Raw genomic sequence first — 21,498 nt, 5'->3', positions numbered from 1 at the left:
GGGAGGTGACCCACACGCAAACCCGGACCCCCATCCCTGGAGGTGTGAGACCACAGTGCTACCCACTGATGCACCATTACAAGTTTTGCATAAGATAAAAATCGTTTTAAAAACAAACATGCTTAATATTGGTTCTTTATTAATATAGATATTATATATGCATGTCAACAGTCAGTCATTTCCCCTTTTAATTCACATTTAATATGGGGTACAAATGTTCAGTGTAATTACTGTGAAATTATATGGGCACAAGCGAAACGTCACACTGGCCATATAACGGTGGAAACTGTTTACAGTGGGATTTAACTGGGATATTAGATGAACTCATATGTTTGCTTAATCGTCTAAGAAAAATCGCAGGCATGGGGTATTTTAAATGCAAATGAGTGCTAAAAGGAGCAGCTAAAATAAAATCGAACGAACAAAGGCACAAAATCGAGCAAACGGCAGCAAAGTGGAAAGCAGGCTGCCTGTATTTATCCTGATGTCCTCCAACCTGAGCCTGGGACCTAGGAAGGTGATTGGAGGAGGGCATGAAAGGGGCGGGCACGGAGACCCTAGGGGGGGCCAATCCTGGCATCCGTTAGAGGGGTGTTTGGAACAATGGTGCAGTCTCATATAATGGGAGTTCCATTTTGCTGTTTTGAGTATGGTTTTTTCACGCCCCCACCCCACCCTCACCTGGGCCAGTTTGCTAATACTGTACTATGATTATTAATGCTATTACTCAGGGGCAGGGCCACAGGGACACTGGTCCCAGACGAAAGCTGATTGGGCTGTTCCCCTGTCACTCCCCAATTCAAAACATATCATTGGCTAATGATAAGTTTGTCCCCTTTGTATGAATTATGGCCCCTCTTATGCCCCCTAGTGAAAAAAAAACCTAGAATAGCACCTGCTATTACTCAGAAGTGGAAGGTTCAGGTCCAGAAAGTACAAATCCAGACCAAGGTTTTGTTTCAACCAACCAACCAGTTGAGTATTAAGAGTCACAGGCACAAAGTAATCAACTGATTGGCTGAAACAAAACCTTGGTCTGGATTTGTACTTGTACTGGATTTGAACCTTCCACCTCTGCTACTACCGTTTCTTCTGCTAATACATGGATTATTATTGGCCCAGTCCTTAAACCAAGCTATGTATGTAGGTTTGGACGTAAATTAAAATGGACATTAACAGGGGAAGTTTTACCACGGGGAGAGATGTTTGACTTTATGTTTTAATGACCAGCTGACACGTCCAAAGCACAAAGCACCGGGTTCCTAGGTCCAACAGCAAGACCCTCCTTCAGAATATAATGTTAATATGCCCTAACTACTCCATCTCCTGCCTCCAGTATATTGCAGTTGCTTAAACAATTATCCAGTTATGAGCGTGCATTTAATTGTAAGTCAATTAAAATGAAATCATAAACTAAGCACCTGTATGATGTCATTTACTAAGAACTCCCGAAACCCACCCCAACCTGCATAATTCACAGCGTTCCAGGGTTGGGGCCATTCTGGAATGCATTCGTCAATTCCAATCCAAATCAGAAAATGGAACTGGAGTTGGAATTTAAATCTCCCTGAAATTCGAATTCAATTCCAATTCAGTTCTCCATAGTTTTTTTTCCAATCCCAACTCCAGTTCCATTTCCTGATTTTGATTGGAATTGATGAATGCATTCCGGAATGGCCCCAACCCTGCAGCGTTCCACTCCAATTTATGTTTGAGAGGTCTGAGACGCACGGACACAAGGTCACCTCCGAGAGGCCGCACGTCAACGAGGGGTAAAATATTATTTCCTCGCCCCTCCTCATTTCGGCACTTTAGCAGAAAAAAATAATCTGCAGATTATCAATCTCTCAAGGGTTTCTTTGGCGTGGACAGGGCCTGAGATTGATGAGAGGATGCAGCAGGGAAAAAGGGGTTATGAAACCAATATGGTGGCTTTCCAGTTCGGCCCTTTTCAGCACTAAAACGCTCTGAGGTAAGACAAAACATTTCCAGACGTTTCCGTCCGTTACATCGAACTTGGAAACGGGACACTTATGATACTTAACGTGGCTTTTTAAAGACATACATTGCAGATGCTGACAGTTTTATTTTTAACACACACAAAGGTTTAAAAGAAAACTATACAAGTCAGTTTCATTCAAATCACTTAAAAAATACTGCATGTCCTTTCAGTGCCAACAGCAGCTACAGGCCCAGGGGACAGGAGCGCGGTTGAAATTCTGGCCGTGCCAGAGAGGCTTTTAGTGCCTCAGTATCTCGGGCAGGGTTTTTAGACGATTAAACGTTTTGTTTTGAGAGAACGTTTTCATCAAAGGCATGCCCTACAGCAGAGCATTGGTGCTAGCTAGAGAAAAAGGGGAAACAGTAGGACTACTGATAACAGTAGTACAGCAGCAATTAGAGAATGTTCGGAATAAAAGGAATTAACAGTATTAGCAACAACAGCAGATGTAGGAAAAATCCCAGTATCAGCAACATAAATTGTAATAGTAATAACAGTAGTAGCAATAATCCCAGTATTAGTAGAATAAACGGTAACTAATAATCCTAGTATTAGTAGAATAAATGTAATAGTAACAGTAATAGCAGCAATCACCCCAGTATTTGTAGAATAAACAGTAATGGTAGAGTAACAGTAATAACAGTAATAATCACAGCATAAGCAGTACTAGTAGAATAAGCAGTAATAATACGAGTAAGTCGCAGTAATAATGCTAGTATCAGTAGAACAAACAATAGTAACACCAATAGCAGTAATAATCAGTGTTATCAGTACTAATGGCGCTATTATTAGAAACAGAGAAAGCAGAACCATTAGCTGTAGAAGTAACAACAGCAGTAAATTTTATTTAAACAACAGAGTAAGAAAAGCAGCAAAAGCAATGTGAGGTGCTTGCTACTTATGATAGAAGAAACATTGTTAGAAATAGTATTATTATATTAGACATTAGTATTAGTAAGCGCTGAAAGGCTAGTTGCCTAATGCAGTACTACATGAATTAATTGTAACTTTCACCATAATTGTACAGCTCCCTTGTTGTCACACCACAGGGACTCCTGTTGTCACTCTAACCTTCCCCTACGCTCTGTAATGGGAGTTATGGGAATGTCCCTCCATGAAATTCCAGGTGTAGCTCTTTCTGAACAAATTCTAATCCCAAAGTGTGGAGATCCCCCCCCCCCGATAGAGGTCAGTTATTCTAAATGGCACAGGAAGGAAAGCGAGAACATCCACAGCCAAAACAGACCCACAGCGTTAATTTCTGTCACCTGTAAGTATGGTGTCCGGCTACAGATTGGGGACGTTAGTGCACATCCGGGGCTCCTCCCCAAAGTGTTCAGCTGTGCACCAGCCTGCTCCGCCTGGATGCTTCCGGAACAGTCAGTGAAGCCACGCCAGCCCTGACCATCAAGTGCGCCGTGGATGAAAAAATGCAGCAGACTAAACGGAGAGGCATTTTTATTTCCGTTGAAGCGCTGCTATATGAATCAACACAGCTTATTTCATACCGATCACTAACACAAGGTGACCTGTAACCTTGACTTGTTACCCAGAGAAAAAGGGAGATTTATTGAGGCACTTAACTCACTTAAGGGGGTCTGTTGGTGTACAATAATATTTACACTTCAGGTCACATGGTCACTCACATTCCAACTATCTCGCGTAGCGTCTACGTGTAAGGTTTTTATTTCAGTCACATGTTAATCGCCGACCAATTAAAAAAAGGGATTTTATTAAAAAAAAACTCTCCAGATGGTCATGACTCCTTGCTGTTAGCCAATCATTTTCCATCCTTCCGGTTTCTTTGTTCCTGGATGGTGGAAACATGTGCAAGAGCTGTTTTGAGTCCAAATTAGTTTACAAACACAAATTCTTCAGCAAATGCTGTCCACTATCCTGTGTTTACATGTCCTAGATGGATGGATGGATGGATGGAAAATCTTGTATTATGCAGGATGATCTCTGCCGGGCCTTAAACCTACAATCATTCTATCCTCAGCCACAGGTCTATCCCGTCTTAGTGATAATACTGATTAAAGCCAATCTGTGTAAATAAGGCCAATTAACTTGTTAGTAATGTCCTAATCTTAATGCTTTTGGTCTCGTTTTTCAGAGAAATGCAACATCTCCAGGCGTCCCACCTCTCCTGGAAGTTCTGGGAGTCTCCTGCAAATTGAGGAGCAGCTTCCTTGACACCCGCAAACGATGCGGAATGTCCCGGAAATCTGTCGTTCCACTATTCAGTTGTGGTAAAATCAGTTTCACCATTGCAACCTCGACCCAAGTTTTACCCCCACTCTCTAGCCCCAGTCAGCAAATTTTGCCCGCCCACCCCAGTCAGCAATATGTATATACGGTATTACCGTAATACCAGCCAAGCACTGGCCAGCACCCCCCCCCCCCTCCCAGATGCCCCTCACCTGCCTCCCTGAAATCAATATCCCTAAGGAGGGATGTATGCATCTCTATTAAACACATGGACCTGAACAACCACTATGGCAAAGTGCCGGTGGTGGTTCCCACATCCTGAAGATACGGGAACCAACGAATACCAGTCATTCCACCATCTGCCAGCTCGTCCTTCCAGTAAAGGTAATCACAATCAAACCCACGGCGTCTGCAATTGCCAGCGGGCAGAACGAGCTGAGGAGTTTGGAGATCAAAATATGACGTGACCCCCCCCCGCAACAGAGAGAGACTCTCCAAATTCCACTCAGTGAAATTAAAATGATCTCAAACAGCTAAATTTAAGGCTTTTAGCATGATCAAAAAATAAAATCAATCAAGAAATTCAACGCTCGAACGTTCAACCGTTTCCGAAACCCAAAATCTTGATCAAAGGTCCTGTAGTAATTTGTATAGTTCAAAAGCTACAGCGGAACTCAAACAACAATTGATTAGACCGACTGTTTAAGCAATAACAGCTGTTTTGAACACCTTAATCAATTTGACTTGCCGTGACCGCTCTGTTTTGGTAATGTGTACGAGTGACTCCATTTGGTCAATTTGCAAGATCAATATTGAAGTAAACCGGCCTAAATACGGTCTTAAAACAAAGCATCTGTTAGACCAGACTGGGTCTGAAATTTCTGGTTCTGGAGTTTTTGATTTCTATCTAGGTTGACCTATATTGGCATCACTTTAGTGTGACCTCAAATAACCAATTACAATGTTTTCATTGAACCCCCCCCCCCCCCCCCCAAAAAAAAAAGCCCCATTTCAGTTCATTGTGTGTTTTTAAAGTATTATTGCCGGAAAAGACGTAAAGACAGCTTTAAAATTTTAGACCATGAAGTTAAGATTCCTGAAAGGTTTCAAATTCAGCAAACGCATTTTGACATTGATGCATTATGGGTATTTTTTCCCCCCAAAGCCATATACACCGTTTATGTGCTTATTTTACTGGAAACAGTAAATCAGTCGGCATGAATTCAGCAGTTATTACCTGTATGAGGGCAGAGAAGCAGAAGGAGGCGAGTCACAGGTGAGAAATCCTGCCCCGGGTGCCATTGACAGTGGACGCCATCTCTCCCCTGGTGGGGGGGGTTTCTAATATTATCTGGACCGCTGCTGACACGGAAGGCTGTGAAGTGAGCGACCAATAAGTCAAAGTTGGTGTCTGTCTTGGTCTTATTTTTAACGAGGAGCAGCTGAGATCTACGTAAAAGCACGACTGAGCCGCGGCGTCCTGTGTTATGGCGTGTGGCGCAGTAAACCGTGCATTTTTAGTCGTGCGTAGCTGTGCATTTTTCGCAGCGCCGAGGGCATGGCGATCCAGCGGGAGTCACAGGGACCCTACACCATGCACAACCCCCAGTGCCCAGCCCCCCCATTTCACACTGTCCTGTGAGGACCCTCCCCATGTCACTTGCTGCCTGTGTGTTGCACCATGGACACGAGTGACATTCTTGCACACTGCTATGTACATGTATATGGATTATATCACAATAAAGCCCACTGGACCTTAGATATATATGGTAGGATGTTCCTGTGCCCCAGTCGAACGCATGGAACGATGGGAGACCCAGGAATACCTGACCAGACTGCTGCTATTAAGACTGTGATACTGACACAGAAATGTTACTCAGTCATGCAAAATTTTAAAAATGATCAGGAACAGGCCCGGTTTCAGCCTGACTGAACAAGGGAGAGACGACCTAAGATTTCTGATGGACATCAAAAAAAATCTTGTATTTATTTTTTTATCTGATACTTCGACACACATGAGAAAATGTTATGGTTCTATGGATCTCATATATCTCGGTGGGGGGGGAGCAAATAACCAAATTTCTTAAAGGTGAACATACGATGAAGAATTCATTTTGCTAATACTAAGAGGAACTTCACACTACTTTGGGTGGAATTCCCCTGTAACACACCCAACGAGATAAGATCACTTTAGTCACCGACATAAAGCCTGTGGCACTTCCCTGAAGGGATGTTAAGTTAAACTCAAAAGTTGCAAAAAAAAAAAAAAAAAGCCAGCGAAAATAACGACACAGCTGTTAAGCGGCAGCTTACAGTCGCCCAACGCCAGCCGTGTGAAAAATTCTGTGGCGTTTTGGTTGGCCAACGGCGGCAGACACGCGCTTCGGTGGTAACAGATGGGGCGTGATCCTTCATCACCCCTATATATCACTGCCCTGCTAAATCCGGGGCGCCGTGAACGTCGCTAGTGAGACGCGTCCACTCACCGGCCGGCCCTTAATCACTAACCAGGAGTTTAATTGTGAACACGTGAACCAGACTGAAAGCACACTGGTTTCATTATTATTGATGTAGGAATATTCGACGGCCTCTTGGCTGTTCCGTTGATATGTATGTGCCGGACGGGTCAGCAGCGCCAGTGTTATATCGGTTCCGATGTCACGGTGTCCTTCAGGAGGTCCAGAGGTTTGGGTCCTTTCCTGTAGCTTCCGGGACCATTTTCACACAGAAACCCCTCCCCATCCCAAAAAATATGAGTGCTCCACGCGTGCGCACGCCGGGTGGGCAGATTAGGCGGGGTGTAGAAACACCCCCCCTCTGCAGTGAAACAGGCAGATGGCTCCCGACTCCCCCCACCCCCACTAATCCAGCCCTCAGACCCCCCCCCCCCTCCCCAGCACCTGACCACGGCGCTCAGCACATTATCTGCATTGTCCTTACGCTTACAGAAAGGTGGGGGGGGGGGGGGGAACACATGAAAAGGAAAGTGTTACAAACATAACAGGCTGCTTAGATTGAACCAGAGAGGACGGTAATACGGTGAACGGATCCCGTTTCAGGCCCATCTTTAAACATCTGCTATTTGAGGCTATTGTTACCATATGGCCGAAACGTGGGGAGAGAGCCCAGCTGTGTTGGGTTACGCTGACAATCGGAGGTCGGGCAGCGTTCGCACGAGACGCGCTGCAGTGGCGACGGCCTGGCTGTCCCGGACCGGACCCGACCCCCAGGCCCCTGGGTTTCGAGCCAGACCGGGTCTCTCCTTTAGTTCCGAGGCAGAAGTGGAGTTCCGGCTCGGATGGTGAAACCCCGCTTCTGCATGCGCGGGGGGGCCGACGGCCGCATTATTCACGTGCGGCGTGGCGGGGGTCATGCACCAGCGTGGGGATCCGCGGCGGTTAGATGCCGAGGCCGTCCCTCCTGCCAAAGGAGTCGGCTGGCGTGAGGTGCGCATGTTCCGCGCCGTGCGCCGAGACGAGCCTGACGTGCAGGGAACCGCAGAAATGCAGCAGCTACAATAAGGGGATGACTGCGATATGAGAAGAATTTCAGGGTCAGGGTAAGTACTTAGGCTGCCAGACCACAGGGACCTAATGATTTCTCAGAACTTCTGCTCAACCATTTATCCAGCCCTTCAGCAGCCAGCCTCACCCCCCCCCCCCCCACCCCACCCCATTATCTGCCAAGTTCCCTGGAGAAACGGCAGATCCTCCATAACTGAGGCCCCATCACACAGCAGACCCCGGATGCCACGTGCCAAACATCTCTTTCGTCCATAAATACGTCATGTCGTTGCATGTATCACCTGCAATGGCTTTGACAGACCAGTAGGAAGGTGATCCCCTCTTCGGACATGTCCTCCTGCGGCTCCAGCACGCCCATATCTGACAGGAACTGCAGAGTCTACCAGGGGAACCACCTGAATCCAGGTGATCACCAGCAAGCCCACGTAAACAGAGATGCCCCCATTTTCTGTCATAATTCAGCCGCTCTGGCTCACCGAGGTCCTCCTCCTCATTGCCAGAGGATCCAATACAGGAATCATCTAAGCCACACTGCATGCGTATACCATTCAAAAATGTAATGGGAGACAGAAAGGAATTAACCCTAAATTTCTCTCCAGTATTGCCTGTCCCATACAACCAGCTCAGTTTCCGCATGTGAGCGTCACTGGATTCAAGCGGAAGGCTCAGAACTTGCGATCCAAGATCACAGGCAGCCCAGCTTTTCCAGCCCACGATGATCAAAACTCTACCGGTCGTGCCTGTTCTTCCGCTCCACTTCCACTACCAGCAACCCATACTCAACCAGGGAGAAACCTGCTTCCAGGAAGAGACCAGGTGACCCAGACTGGGGTGGCACAGATCTTTGAACTTCAAGCCCCAAATCAGTAGCGCACATGACGGGTGGACACGAACCAGCAGGTAACGCTGTCATTCCAGGTGACTGGATCTCTGGTCTCCCTCAGAGCCTTCCTGTCCGCGGGGAAACGTACCGACTCCCCTCCAACCCCAACTCGACAGCTGTTACAGTTTTATTAACTAGTTTGCACTCTCCCTGGAAATAACTTTAACTTAAAGCCAAAAAAACACACAATAGACATGAATATGCGTGCGAACGCGCATCTACTTAACGATGTAACACTGAAGACAAAGATCCGCGTCCCGGCGCAAACCGAGCATCCAACAGCCCCCCACCATGCTCATCGGGAGAGCAAATCCGTCCGCCGAACAAGCCAGCCTTTGGCCCCGGCTCCCAAAATAGCAACCTCTCTCTTTTCGCTTTCTTTTTCTCTTTTTTTCTGTTTAGCGCAGGCAGGGCAGCTGCGGAGGCTCCGCACACACTGGCGCACAGAGGCGCCCCGGCACACGGCACCTATTCAAGCGGCTCGCATAAACAAAGATGCTCTGTGTCGGACACGGGGAAGGACGGGCTGGGGGTGCGCTGGGGGTGGGGTGGGGGTCGGGGGGGGGGGGGGGGAGGTTGGTAGGCAGGATCGTTGTAGCATCAGTGTTACCCGTGGATTTACCCCTGTAATAGCGCGCATCAATGCAACTGCCCCCCTTTTCCGGAGCAATATAGAATGCAGTGTGGAGGTAAGGGGAGACGGCTGGAGCAGAATACCCCCAACACACACACACACATACACACACACCCTCCATGCCCTGCACCCATTTATATTTAATTACCTGAAACACGTCTTGGCATCGTCCTCCTCTGCGTGCAGCCGTGGGATGCAGCGCGCCGGCAGCTTCATGCCCGAAGTGCGCAGCGCTGCTGACTGTCAGTCCCGGGCAGGGTTGCCATTCCGCTGTCAGACCGGTTCCTGACCCCACAGCCCGGCTCGTTCGGCAGCCCGGACGCTCCACTGGCTCCTCGCTGTTCCCTAGCCCGTGACGTCATGCTGCCGCGGACTCCCATTGGCTGTCGGCGGGCACGGCGATAATGCCAGCAGCGCTCGTGGGGAGGTGGGGACTGGGGGGGGGACGGGAGGGGGACGGTTGGTGTTTCGTTTCCAAGCCAAGCCGGCAATCGAGAATCGTGCGGGAGGGCGCTTCTGCAATATGACAGTTTTGCAGTTTCCCTGTTTTCTCTGCTTTTGAATATTTCTGTGAGCCTTAATATAATAGCTATAATGATAGAAGCTATAATAGCTAGAAGTCTTTCGGGTTCATTTGATCATTTTTAAATGATCGCGAATGCTTTTTACAGTTTTATCTTTATATAAGCTTAGACAATGGTCACTCAGCTATAATGAACGAATAATGTATTTTTCATGACATAACTTATTCTGAAATAATACACTCCAAAACATGTTCATGCGTTTAATTTGCATGGTTATAAAACTAATAATGGAAATTATGTATTAAGTAGGATATTATCACTCACGATTCAAGCAAAATGTATACCACCTATTAATACTAACAGATAAGTTATATACCTTTATTGTTACGGGGGAAATGATTTACAAGGACACCTTCATGCTGGACTAATACTCGGTCAGTAATTTCAGTTATTTCAAGCTGGTCCTTTCAGCAAGGGAGAGGCAAACATCAGCGATGTTCTTGTTCCTACCTCCGCAGTAGGCCTCACGGACTCCCGAAGAAACCGGGCGGGCGGCACTGACACACCAAGCACTTACTGTTTGCCCTAATTTGCCTATGATGTCATCCTTTTTCCCTGCTCACCTGCGATTGGCTGTCCGGCTCAGCATCTGCTCAGATCTCAAGGCTAGTGCTTCTTGCCTGAGGTGGAGACCTATCAGAACCGCTCTTAATCACGGCTGGTTGTCCTGACAACCTATGTGATGTCAATTCCTCTTTGGAGAATAATATGCTTGCTCTGTGATGGTGTTCACTTAAATGGAGGATTACACCCTTAGGACAGTTGTTTGTTTTTTTCTTTGTGGACACCATACTGATTTAATGGTTCCTTTTTGTAACCCATTCCTAGCTTATGAATTCAAAGCTGAAGTCAGTGGAGACTAAATATGTTTAAATAGGCTTAATCCCTTTTAATATATGATATTTTAGTTATACAGCCAATATTGGAGGCGACGAATAGCATTTGAGTTTCCATTAAAATTACAAAGTGCCCCTATTAATATGTGTTACGATTCTATAAAATGTAAGATAGGCAATGAACATACCCACAAAGGCAACTCTGAACTAAAAGACACTATAACGATGCCTTCTATGTATAAAACACAATAATACTCATCAAACGGAAATGTATTCATGTATGCTAATGGTGTTAATCGCTCTGATGGATGGGAAGTTGCAGTTAGATACAGTATTGTGAAGTATTACTTCACAATACTATTTTTCTGATGCAATTCGCATTAGCCTTCCAGTTAATTTTTTTAAAATGGGAACATCATAGTCACTCCACATGAATTACTGAGCAGCACATACTGTGTATACACTCACTCTCTCTCTCTCTCTCTCTCTCTCTCACACACACACACACACACACACACAGAAAATAGGTTACTGTGTTAACCTTTGCTCCACTGTTTTATCCTATATAACAGGGTGAAACCATCATGTAAGAAACTGAACAATATACAGATGTAAGACTGATTTACCCTGCTTTTAATAATTTGTCTTTTGTACCAAACATATTGAACTCACAAGCTGAGTAACACTGGCCTTTGCCATCCCCTGGGCACAGAGGAGCCATTATGTAGGCAAAAACCACCAAAAATTAAAAGAAAATATGCGCAATATTCATTGGAAAAGATCTGGAGCACACTGAGAGCAGGGCAGCACATTTTTAGGGTCACACCTTCAGAGTATTCCTGCTCTTTTGTTTATCTTTGCGTGTGACTGGCACTGTGGCATCAGTATTATCACACACAAGTATTTCAGAATGAAACATGGCTTTAAAAACCTATAACACAGCACATAAGGGCCTTACACACAGCCTTAGGTAGGGCAACAAAACTGAACAGAGAAACAGAACATCATAGAGGGGGTACATTTATTTGGTATATATGGTTTTACAGGAGGATTAAACACAGCAAACGCAGCAACTCAAAGAAAAAGCGTCTCCAAATGTCATCTCTTCCATCCAAGCGCATTACTTTGGGTTGAGCATTGTGGGGGGTGGGTGAGGTCTCCACCCATTTAAGGGGCTTCAGAGGATTGTACTGGCTGGTTTTGATTATTGGGGGTGGGTTACAACCCCCCACCCCCCCCCCCCATAATTTATGCCTGTGCTCCTGTCAAAGAAATCCCAGACTCCTGGATAGGTTAAAAACACTGTATCCATCCATCCATCCATCCAAGTGTCAAAATGGTTGCCGTAACATCAAGCCCAGTGCTCAGCCCCATATGACACGTAGAGCCCCCCCCCCACAGGATCAACCTGGGAACAGCACTCCCATAGATGAAGGTAAGTGAAATGGCAACGTTACTAAAAAGATGGAACTTTAATTCAAAGCCTCCCAGAAGTCTTATGGTATGCATTCCGTGCAGGCAGTAGCTAACAGCAAACTTAAAAGCAACGTATGTAGCATAAAAGCTTCAACCAGCATGTGCACAGCCATCTGCTGCCCACCTAATGAGGACAGGTCTGACCTTTTCTATAATTGATGACTACCGTAGTACTGTTAGTTGAGGTGCAATATTCCATAGGAGGCCACTACAGTCTCTTTGTATTCTGGCGCTTTGAAATTAGGTTGTCAACCATATTCCGGACAAAGCAAAATTTATATCACAGCAAAGTGATGATGATTGCATAGTTACTGCCATGGGCTGGCTGCCTGTCCTGGGTTGTTCCCAGCCTTGCGCCTGTTGCTTCTGGGATAGGCTACAGATCCCCCCAACCCAGAATAGGACAAGCAGGTACAGACAATGGATGGATGGAATGTATAGTCCTCACTAGGGATGTGATACCATTGGTTGGAGTCCTTGAGGAAAAGACATCACTGAAATAACCTCCGCAAGTCTCCAAGTGTGATAACCTCTTGTATAATTTGGGATTCTTGCCTTTCTCTTTCCGTGTGAAAATTCCAGAATTTAACAGGTGTTCTTGTTTTTGCTTGAAACCTAATGAAAAGAATGCCACACAACAGGCCCTCGGTCTCAGAAGAGTCACAAAAGAGCAATGCATTGTGGGAAAGAGTCCAGCAGATGTGCCTTTTCAGAATGGTTGAACTGTCACCAAGAAAATGTAATTGGATACGCATTATATGTAAACTCGGTGCTTAACGGGCTTGCGACATGTACAAGAACAATCAATTGAAAAAATATTTTATTCATAAATTTGCCCAAATCAACCGTATAATGAAAACAATGAATATTAAACTACTCACATTTAACTTCCATATCTATTACCTGTGGAAAAGCACAGTGTGTCCAAATTATCATATAATATTACTTTAAAATTGAGATTGAGTAGAGACTTGTGTCCTCGAGGAACAATAATATAATATTACTATGATATTACTACAATACTGCATTCATGTCTTCAGCAAGCCGTTTTCATCTGTGGCTACGTGAGATGATCATGCCCAAAGGACATGTGGTGTCCTTTTGCTACTACCTCAGTTACTGTCAGTTAGCATGTTTTTAGCATTTCAAAAGGCGTGTCCTTTTGCTGCTGCCCAAGTTAGCATGTTTTTAGCATTTCAAAAGGCGTGTCCTTTTGCTGCTGCCCAAGTTAGCATGTTTTTAGCATTTCAAAGCACATGTCCTTTTGCTACTACCTAAGTTAGCATCAATTAGCTTGTTTTTAGCATTTTAAAGGACATGTGTCCTTTTGCTGCTGCCTAAGTTAGCATCAGTTAGCTTGATTTTAGCATTTCAAAGCACATGTCCTTTTGCTACTACTTAAGTTAATGTCAGTTAGCTTGGTTTTAGCATTTTATAGGACCTGTACGTCCTTTTGCTACTACATTAGTTAGCGTCAGTTAGCTTGTTTTTATCATTTCAAAGGGGCAGTAGGGCAGATGTACTTCAGTTTGAGGCCTAATATTACAAGGCCCAGAATGAGGGTGGGGTGCACGCTTCACGGCAGTCCAATGGATGGTTATCCGAAGCTCAGTTAGTGATGGTAGAGTGGCATAGCCTGCTCCCCAAACTCTCCTCAGTACTGCAGGGGCACAACTGGCATCTCCCCAGTGTGGCCGCAGCCTTGTGTTGTCATGGAAACCCTACGCCGTTCCCACCTGCCAGACGGCTGCGTTTGGCCTGAGATATTTCTTTCTTCCACCGAACGAGCTCCCCTGTGCTGAGGAGGTGATTATAGCCGAACGTGGAAGGCCCTAACGTCCTCTCAACCATTCCGCACCGCTGCGCCGGCGTTCAGGTGGAGATTAGGCGTGCAGAGGATGCCACCGCATTCAGCCAGACTCTTCATCTGTCACCGGTGTGGCACAGGGCAGGGCGCTTCATGGCGGAACTGAGAACTGCCCACGACGTCACCACTGAAGCAAGCTGCACACATACCACTCTAGTTATATGTTGTACGTCTATGTGCAGTCGACGAGTGTCTATTATCTTACATTTTATATGAAAAACGGCCAAAGACGTACAAACTCTATATGCAGTCGGATCTCTGTTAAAATACATTTTATAACTTTAATAAATATATTTGTATGCAATTACTGTGCAATTCTCCCAGGAGAAGTGGTTGGATGATGGATGGATGATGGATGGATGGATGGATGGATCTACAGTATATAATTAAAAACAGAAGTTGCTCATCATAGTATATGTATATATAAATATATTTAGTTGTGAGTGGAGCTGTGACAGCCTCTCTTCAATATGACACCTCAGTCCTGTTAGATTATTCTTTCTTCCCCAAGCCGCCAGCTTTGTGGGGGGGGGATGGTTATTGGGGTGGGGGGGGGGGGGTTGGCCCTTGGACAATGACACCATGTTTAAACCATGAGCTCTTTTTTTTCATTAGCAGGATGCTGACATGTTTAAGCCCTCGACGGGGAGGGGCAGCAGAGGAGGGGCTCTGTCCCCCAGCCGGTATGGACAGGAGGCCCATGAAGGCAGAAGCTGGACCATTTGCATGACAGCTCGAATCAGCAGGTATTTTGCATGGGGGGGGGGGGGGGGCAAGGTGGGGGGCTGTGACCGGTATTTGAATGTGGCTCATATAAAAGCAGCTCCCCCCCTCCAAACCCCCCCATCGCCGTGTCCCTGATTTTTAAGGTGGAAGCTTTTCAGGTTCCCAGGTGCATTATGGGAAATCTCTCAAGCATCGCTATGGCCACCATCCACCGGTGCCCCTGTGTGCATGACAAAGGCGGCTTTTCGGCTGGGAGCGGCTCACGGAAACGCCCGGACTTCCCCTTTGTCTGCCCTCACCTGAGAAAAGAGGAAGAAAGCAAAACGTGTGTGCAGGCCGTGCAATATTTACAGTCCGTCTGCATTGTCATTTTGTTGCATTTTCTGCCACAAGAAAACATTCATTAAATAATGACATCAATAGCCCTGAAGAAATGAGCGTAACTCATACATGCTTGTGCCACTGATCAACTAGATCATAACATCAACAAATTAACAAATTAATTAACAGATATATTAAAAATTTAATCCTGTTTAATAATACGACATGGACCTGAAGAGTGAGATAGTGATAAATTAATTAAATTACAATTTTGTATTATAAGCATTTCGCTGATCCTTATATGTCATCTTTTGTGGCACATAATGGATAATGTTAGAATAGAACATATATCTGACATTAACCTGGTGTTTGACCACTGAAACAATGGTCTTTAATATATAGCAGTGGAAAAAATCAAGGGACCACAGCACAATTTTTTGTTTCACTCATTTCTCAATTTATGGCTGTGCATAAGTGAAAAAAACATATATTTTTTGCAAACTGCAGCCTGGCTCTTCCCTGCTTCTCATTAATGAAGGGCGTCTTCCTTGCTTTAAGGGACTTCAGTCCTGCTTCTAGGAGCCGGATACGAACTGTCCTAGCAGTGCACTTCACACCTGCACTTAATGTTTCCCATTCCTTTGGAAGGTCACTTGAGGTCATCCTACGATTCGTGAGAAACTGGTAGATAAGTTAACGGGCATCTCTGGCATTAGAAAGTCGCTTCTGACTAGTTTCCGGTCGTTCCCAGTGTCTCCTGCTTCACCTTATTCTTCACTGCTGTCTTAGAAACGTTTGACCTGGAAGCATCCTGCTCTTCAGCGTAGCCTCCTGCCAGCAGAACCCTGGTTAAACCAGGATTTAAAAACACATATTTGTTTAAAAATATAGAGTGGTCTCTGTATATCTTTAATATAACACGTAATATATATTAATATTAGTTACCGTCATATCAATGATGACTCCTGGTGAAGGTATCGGTGAAATTCATCCGGAACATTCTGTTATGTTCTGCAGGGATCCCAATGGCACGTTCTATCTTTAATATACACCTTGAGTTCATTATTAAGCGCTTAACAAAGTATCCTGAATGGGGATCGTTGCTTATCTAGTGAGCTCCTGTGGGATCCGATATACCGAAAGGCTCCTGCATTGTGATTCCAGTAAAATCATCTAAATTAAGTAAGAAACAGAAAACCAGAGCGTGGGGGAAAAGCCTTCGGTATAGTGTATCTGCAGTGGTGCTATTATTTGATATTTAACTCTGTTTAGGGGATTGGAGATAACAGTGTTTTGCCAAGGAGCTGGACAGGAGACCATTCACCTCTGCAATACAGGGGCTCTGTTTAATTTGATTGTTTCTGTCCAAAGCTCGGCTTAGAACTGGAGCAATTCAGGTTAAATGTTTTCATGTAGGTACAACAGCAGAGCTCATCCTAGGATCTGCTGACCTTCTAATCACATCTCAGTGCCTTAAACTGCTGGGCTCCCTGCCTTCCATCGGAACCGGTCTTATTGGGTCATTCTTGTGCCTTTCAAACAGGGAATGTCCTTTTGTCTCTGCCTTGAAATGGGCCGTTCTGCACCTTCCACTTCCGATTGATCAGGCGGTTCAAAACAACTCAGGCGGCGCCGCCATTAACGTTGACAACGGTATAATGATCGCTGCATTTTCCTAAATTGAGTCTTTGAATTTCTGCTTGATGGACAGACCTGGCCTTTCAGAGATTGGGAAACTGAGGCTGAAAGTGATCGGCTCAGATCTTAGCTGCCATCTTCTGAGGATTTAAGGGGATAGACAGTCCTGCAAGGATAAGCATTTAACAGCAGGGCTTCAACACGGTTCGCTCACGGTGTCTGACAGGCAGGCTTTACCAGAAGATTACCAGACTGTAACACCACTGCAGTGAACTAGTGACTTCTGACCAAAACCTTTATGTAATTTTTACTCTTAAAAATGCATAGCACTTAACAACCGGGAAAGCCAGACGATTTCAGAGTCCATTAAGATTACAAGCAAAAATTTCTGAGATGGCAAATTAGGTCCAAAGGCCAGATTAAGCAGACAACGTTCTAAATGGGAAGATGACACGCCTGCTCAGCTTTGCAGCCGGTCAATGGCGCACACAGCCGGTGTCCGTTTCCCTTCTCGATCTGCCGCAACCTCTGGGCTGAGCTGAACCTCCAGGGATGGTCGGAGACGTTAAATATACACGGGACCATCCTCGACCTCCAAACCAATCAGAGTCAGTCACTGGGGGACAATCAAGGTTCCGGAATGTCGCTGAGTGTATAGATCAGGCATATCACGAATAACCAGTCAACAGAGCTGCCCACATCTGTGTCAGCTGAGTTGTAGGGTGTTGGGGGGGTGGGTGGTTAAATACATTTAAGGTGAATCTAAGCAGGAAAGCAGCTGTATTTCCAGGAGCATATATCACAGCTGGCCTCACTTCCTCCTGGAGACCATAAATTGAGAAGGCATCGTAAAATATCGTACTGCATGTGTCCGGCCCCTGCCCTTCGAGACCTCAAGCACGCGGAAAAAAGCTTTAGCAGGATTCAGACGAATGAACCAGCGTGCGTATAGCTTTTGCTAATAGTAAAGTTGATTCGATAATGCGTATCATTATTAGCGTGAATCGGTCAACGGTGAAGTAACCGCTTTGTTAGGGAGTGGTGAGGCGCCGAGGGATTTACCAGCGGAAACAACATGCCGGCCCGAGGCACCGCTGATCGTACGGCGCTGTGCTGAGTGGCCAAACTGACACTGGGGACGGGTCGGACCAGCCTGATCGCTCACCTACAAAGACGTGTTTGGGGACGACTTCCCACCTGCTGCGGTATCTACTGTCAGCGCTGAAAAGTGCTAGTTTAGCTTTTCAGAGTCGTGGGAAAATAAGGCGTGCCACCCACATGACCCCATACTACTCATTTTTGTATACTTTTAAATATACACGGATATATGTCCTTTATATGGGGGTGTCGTGTGGTTCAACTGACTTGGCTTCTATGCCATTGATCAGAAGGTCACCAGCTCAAATCCTATTGGTTGGTAGAATTGTCCTGTTGCTGTTAGACCCTTGAGCGAGACCTTAAATCCCCAAAAAAATGCTCTAGGGGCACCAAATAAAAGGCTTTACTTAAGACTTGAGACTTTTTCGAGACTTTTGTAAGTCTCGAAGGAGAGCATGATGGGATATGCAAACACTAAGGAATTCCACCATACTTGTGCAAATAAAGCACCATTCAATTTTGGCATCACTGTCCCCTCTATAACACTTCTTTTTATAACACTTCCTGACTTTTTACTATAGATGGAATATGTCCATTCTCTGTCAATTAATAATGTTTGACATCTTATGAAGTCATTTATCTGTTTCATTAGAACAACCTTTGTTCGATGGTAAATGCACAGTATGATAGGTCACCGATTATATCCAAACATTTAGACTAGCTGTGGATAACCTACCGAGATCTTGGAATACAGCAAACAGGGAGATGAGGCTCGAACTAACCATGCACCTCCAATACGTCCGAGCTCACAGACAACAATCCACTTAATGCGTAAAACTTAAACATTAAAACACTGAATTGCTCACTAACTGCTGTGTAAAGGTTTCTATTTGTGATACTAAGGGTGACTCGTTACATTGTTTTAGGTTTATGTTGTAAAGTAGTTTCTGAGAAAATGCATTTTTTCATGCATCCTGAAACAACGCATTATTGGAGATAGACAATTTTCATTAGACAGCGATGATATATATTGGACAGACGACCAAACACAAACCTCGGACATTAAAATGGCTTATTAAAGATGGAAGTATTCTTCCTACTAGCATGTAGGGTTAGGATGGAGCAGGGAACAGAGTCTGAGCACTAAGCACCAGCCCCCCAAACTGGGCCTCACCGCGTGACTGGATGTGTCTTCTGGATGTGTCTTGTGGATGTGTCTTCTGGATGTGGCTGCCAGTCGTGCAGTTTATCGCTGAGCCCTGAGCTGAATCCGTGTCTTTCAGCAAAGCGATGGTGGGAAGTGGGATTGCCGTGAAGGTCACCTGATCATTTCTTCAAGGACGAATCACCCAGTTAAAGTTGCATGCTCTCCCCAAAATTTCCCCACACAGGTGCCCTCTGGGCATTCTGATTTCTCCCCGCAGTGCAGAGACATGCAAGGTAGGCTAACTGTCTTCTGTGAATTGCCTGCGGGGTATGATCATGTGTGAGTGTATGTGTCTGCGATGAACTAGAGTCCCATGCAGGGTATGCTCCTGCCTTGTGCAGACTGCAGGCCCTCTCAATACCTGACCTAGATGGATGAATGATGGATGGATGGGAAACTATTCGCTTGATTTTGGAGTTTAGAAACTTTTACTTTGGGCATTTCAGAAAAAGTTATCCCATGTTTGTAACTAAAATAATGATATCTTCATGGATCTAAAGTACAATCTGTACTTTAATTAACCGTTTTTTTTTCCCCAAATAGATGTTCTGATGTTCCACTTTGTTCTCTCGGTAAGTCATATCCTGCATGTTTTAGCTTTGTATTGCTACCCAGTTCCAAAAGCAGATCAAAGATTAAAAATGGCCGGGCTGGGATGGAGCCTTTCCAAATTAACAATGCGCTCTTTGACAGATCTGATATCTTTGTGTTGGAGGTCTACTCTTTCAAGACTGATAACAACAACTGCTGTATAATTTAACGGATGCACATTCCCATCAGAGTAAAGAGACCCTCCAATACAAATAAACAGAAGGTCATGCTCACTCACACAGGAAGATCTTTCTTTATTGCTGATTCGTCGGTGAGCAGCGCGGCTCTTCGTCTGAAGGGAAAGTGCGTCTAGATGTCAAACTCACAGGCAATAAAACACCCATCTGTAGCACATGGACAAATGACCTTATCCAGATTCAAATTTACATATTGAAATATAATATATGTTTACACATGAGTCATCATAGTCAGAGTAGCACAGCTGGAGATCAGACAGGAAGATAATTGTACTGTATCATTATCCTGATGCGGGACCGACGTCATGTATAACAAGAGGCAATATCATTTTCATCTGCTAGGACTGCATTGAAGTGTCCTGTCTTCCCAAGCCGCAAATCATGTGTAATTACTAAGGATGTTATTTCTAATTCCACGTATCATAGTCAACGGCAACCCTTTGATCTTAAAGTACATTTGAAGTTAGACGCGCATAGGGTCCACAGAAACACACCCAAGGAACATGATACGGGGACCAGTCCCTTAAGACACGGTCAAGAAGGAAAATGTAACTATTTAAAATGAACAAATCTGGGTAGCTGGAATTAGAAAGCATGGAGCCGAGGCTTTTTGATCGCTATGGAAAATCTGAAGAACCTTGGAAGCGGTACAAGTATGAAATGCGATGGGGGACAATGAAATGCGATGGGGGACAATGAAATGCGATGGGAGACAATGAAATGCGATGGGAGATGTATGAAATGCGATGGGAGACGTATGCACCGGTGCAGTGTGAGACATTTGGCGCTGCCCAGGATAACCATCCTGTAACCGCCAGTCGGGACCCACCTACTCATCCAGCGTGGCATTGAAATGCATGGCACATTACGCAGGTATGTTCGTATGTTCTGAAGGGGGTTGGTTGACTCCTCCTGAATGCTAATCACGGATGGCAATTAGAAACGGGGGACTAAAGCTGGGGTGGGGGTGGGGGGGGTCAACTGGGATTCGTCTGATCGGCAGGTGCAACGGGAGCCATTGTTATGCATCAGCACAACACACTACGCTGCCGTTGGACTATGTGACCAGGAACTGATCCACCAGATCTGGCTTCCTTAGAAGATGCATCTGCCCATAAATAGACATATTTTCAGCATGTTCTAACAAAGATGAGAAGATGAATCCAACAAATGTATTCCTTTAATTTTGTAGTGCACTGGAGGACTGAACATATTACGTATATTCATTGTTGGAGAATTTCAGTTTTGGTGCTGTCTGGATGAGCGGAGGAGGAAGAGCTCTAGATATCTCTGCTCAGACTGCTGCTCTCATGACCCGAACCTGGACAAGCGGTGGAGAATAGATGGATGGATAGTGTTTAGATGCAGGCTTTGTTGATATCGATTTTTAGAGGATATTTTTATGGAAATTCGGTCGCTCGTGGACAACAAACAAAAATCAGAGTGACGCTATAACCCCACAGACCCACAGCTATCCAGGTCAATCAGACATTTCGATATTCACACAGTGTCCCTACCAAAGGGATCAATAATCTCTGCTTTTAATCCCGAAATAATAGTCAGATTCACCAGCTTCCCTGTCCAGCAAGCTTCCCACCAAGCGTGGAGCTGAGGTCAGGCACTGGAATTTCAGTGTGACACTTACCAATCCCCACACTCTTAGAAAAAAAGAGAACCAATTTGTAATTATGCTGGTCACTGGGGCT

The 21,498-nt window shown here is 45.2% G+C and overlaps 1 protein-coding gene across 3 annotated transcripts in view; it reads right to left on the bottom strand.

Moving 5' to 3' along the window:
• Positions 1-9,608, bottom strand: part of LOC111860865 (serine/threonine-protein kinase PAK 3) — a 43,674-nt gene extending 34,066 nt beyond the window's left edge. For 2 of the 3 annotated variants that reach the window (XM_023844941.2, XM_023844942.2), the window contains exon 1: positions 9,400-9,608. The gene's annotated coding sequence lies outside the window, so the exon portion shown is untranslated. Of the gene's footprint in view, positions 1-8,015; positions 8,040-9,399 lie in introns of those variants that run through there. The other variant, XM_072706229.1, reaches the window with a different exon arrangement.
• Positions 9,609-21,498: the final 11,890 nt, after the last annotated feature.

The sequence above is a fragment of the Paramormyrops kingsleyae genome, chromosome 24 (assembly GCF_048594095.1).
Source record: "Paramormyrops kingsleyae isolate MSU_618 chromosome 24, PKINGS_0.4, whole genome shotgun sequence".
Lineage (NCBI taxonomy): Eukaryota > Metazoa > Chordata > Actinopteri > Osteoglossiformes > Mormyridae > Paramormyrops > Paramormyrops kingsleyae.
The sequence above is the reverse complement of the archived record's forward strand: the minus strand, read 5'-3'. Positions and strand labels throughout refer to the sequence as shown.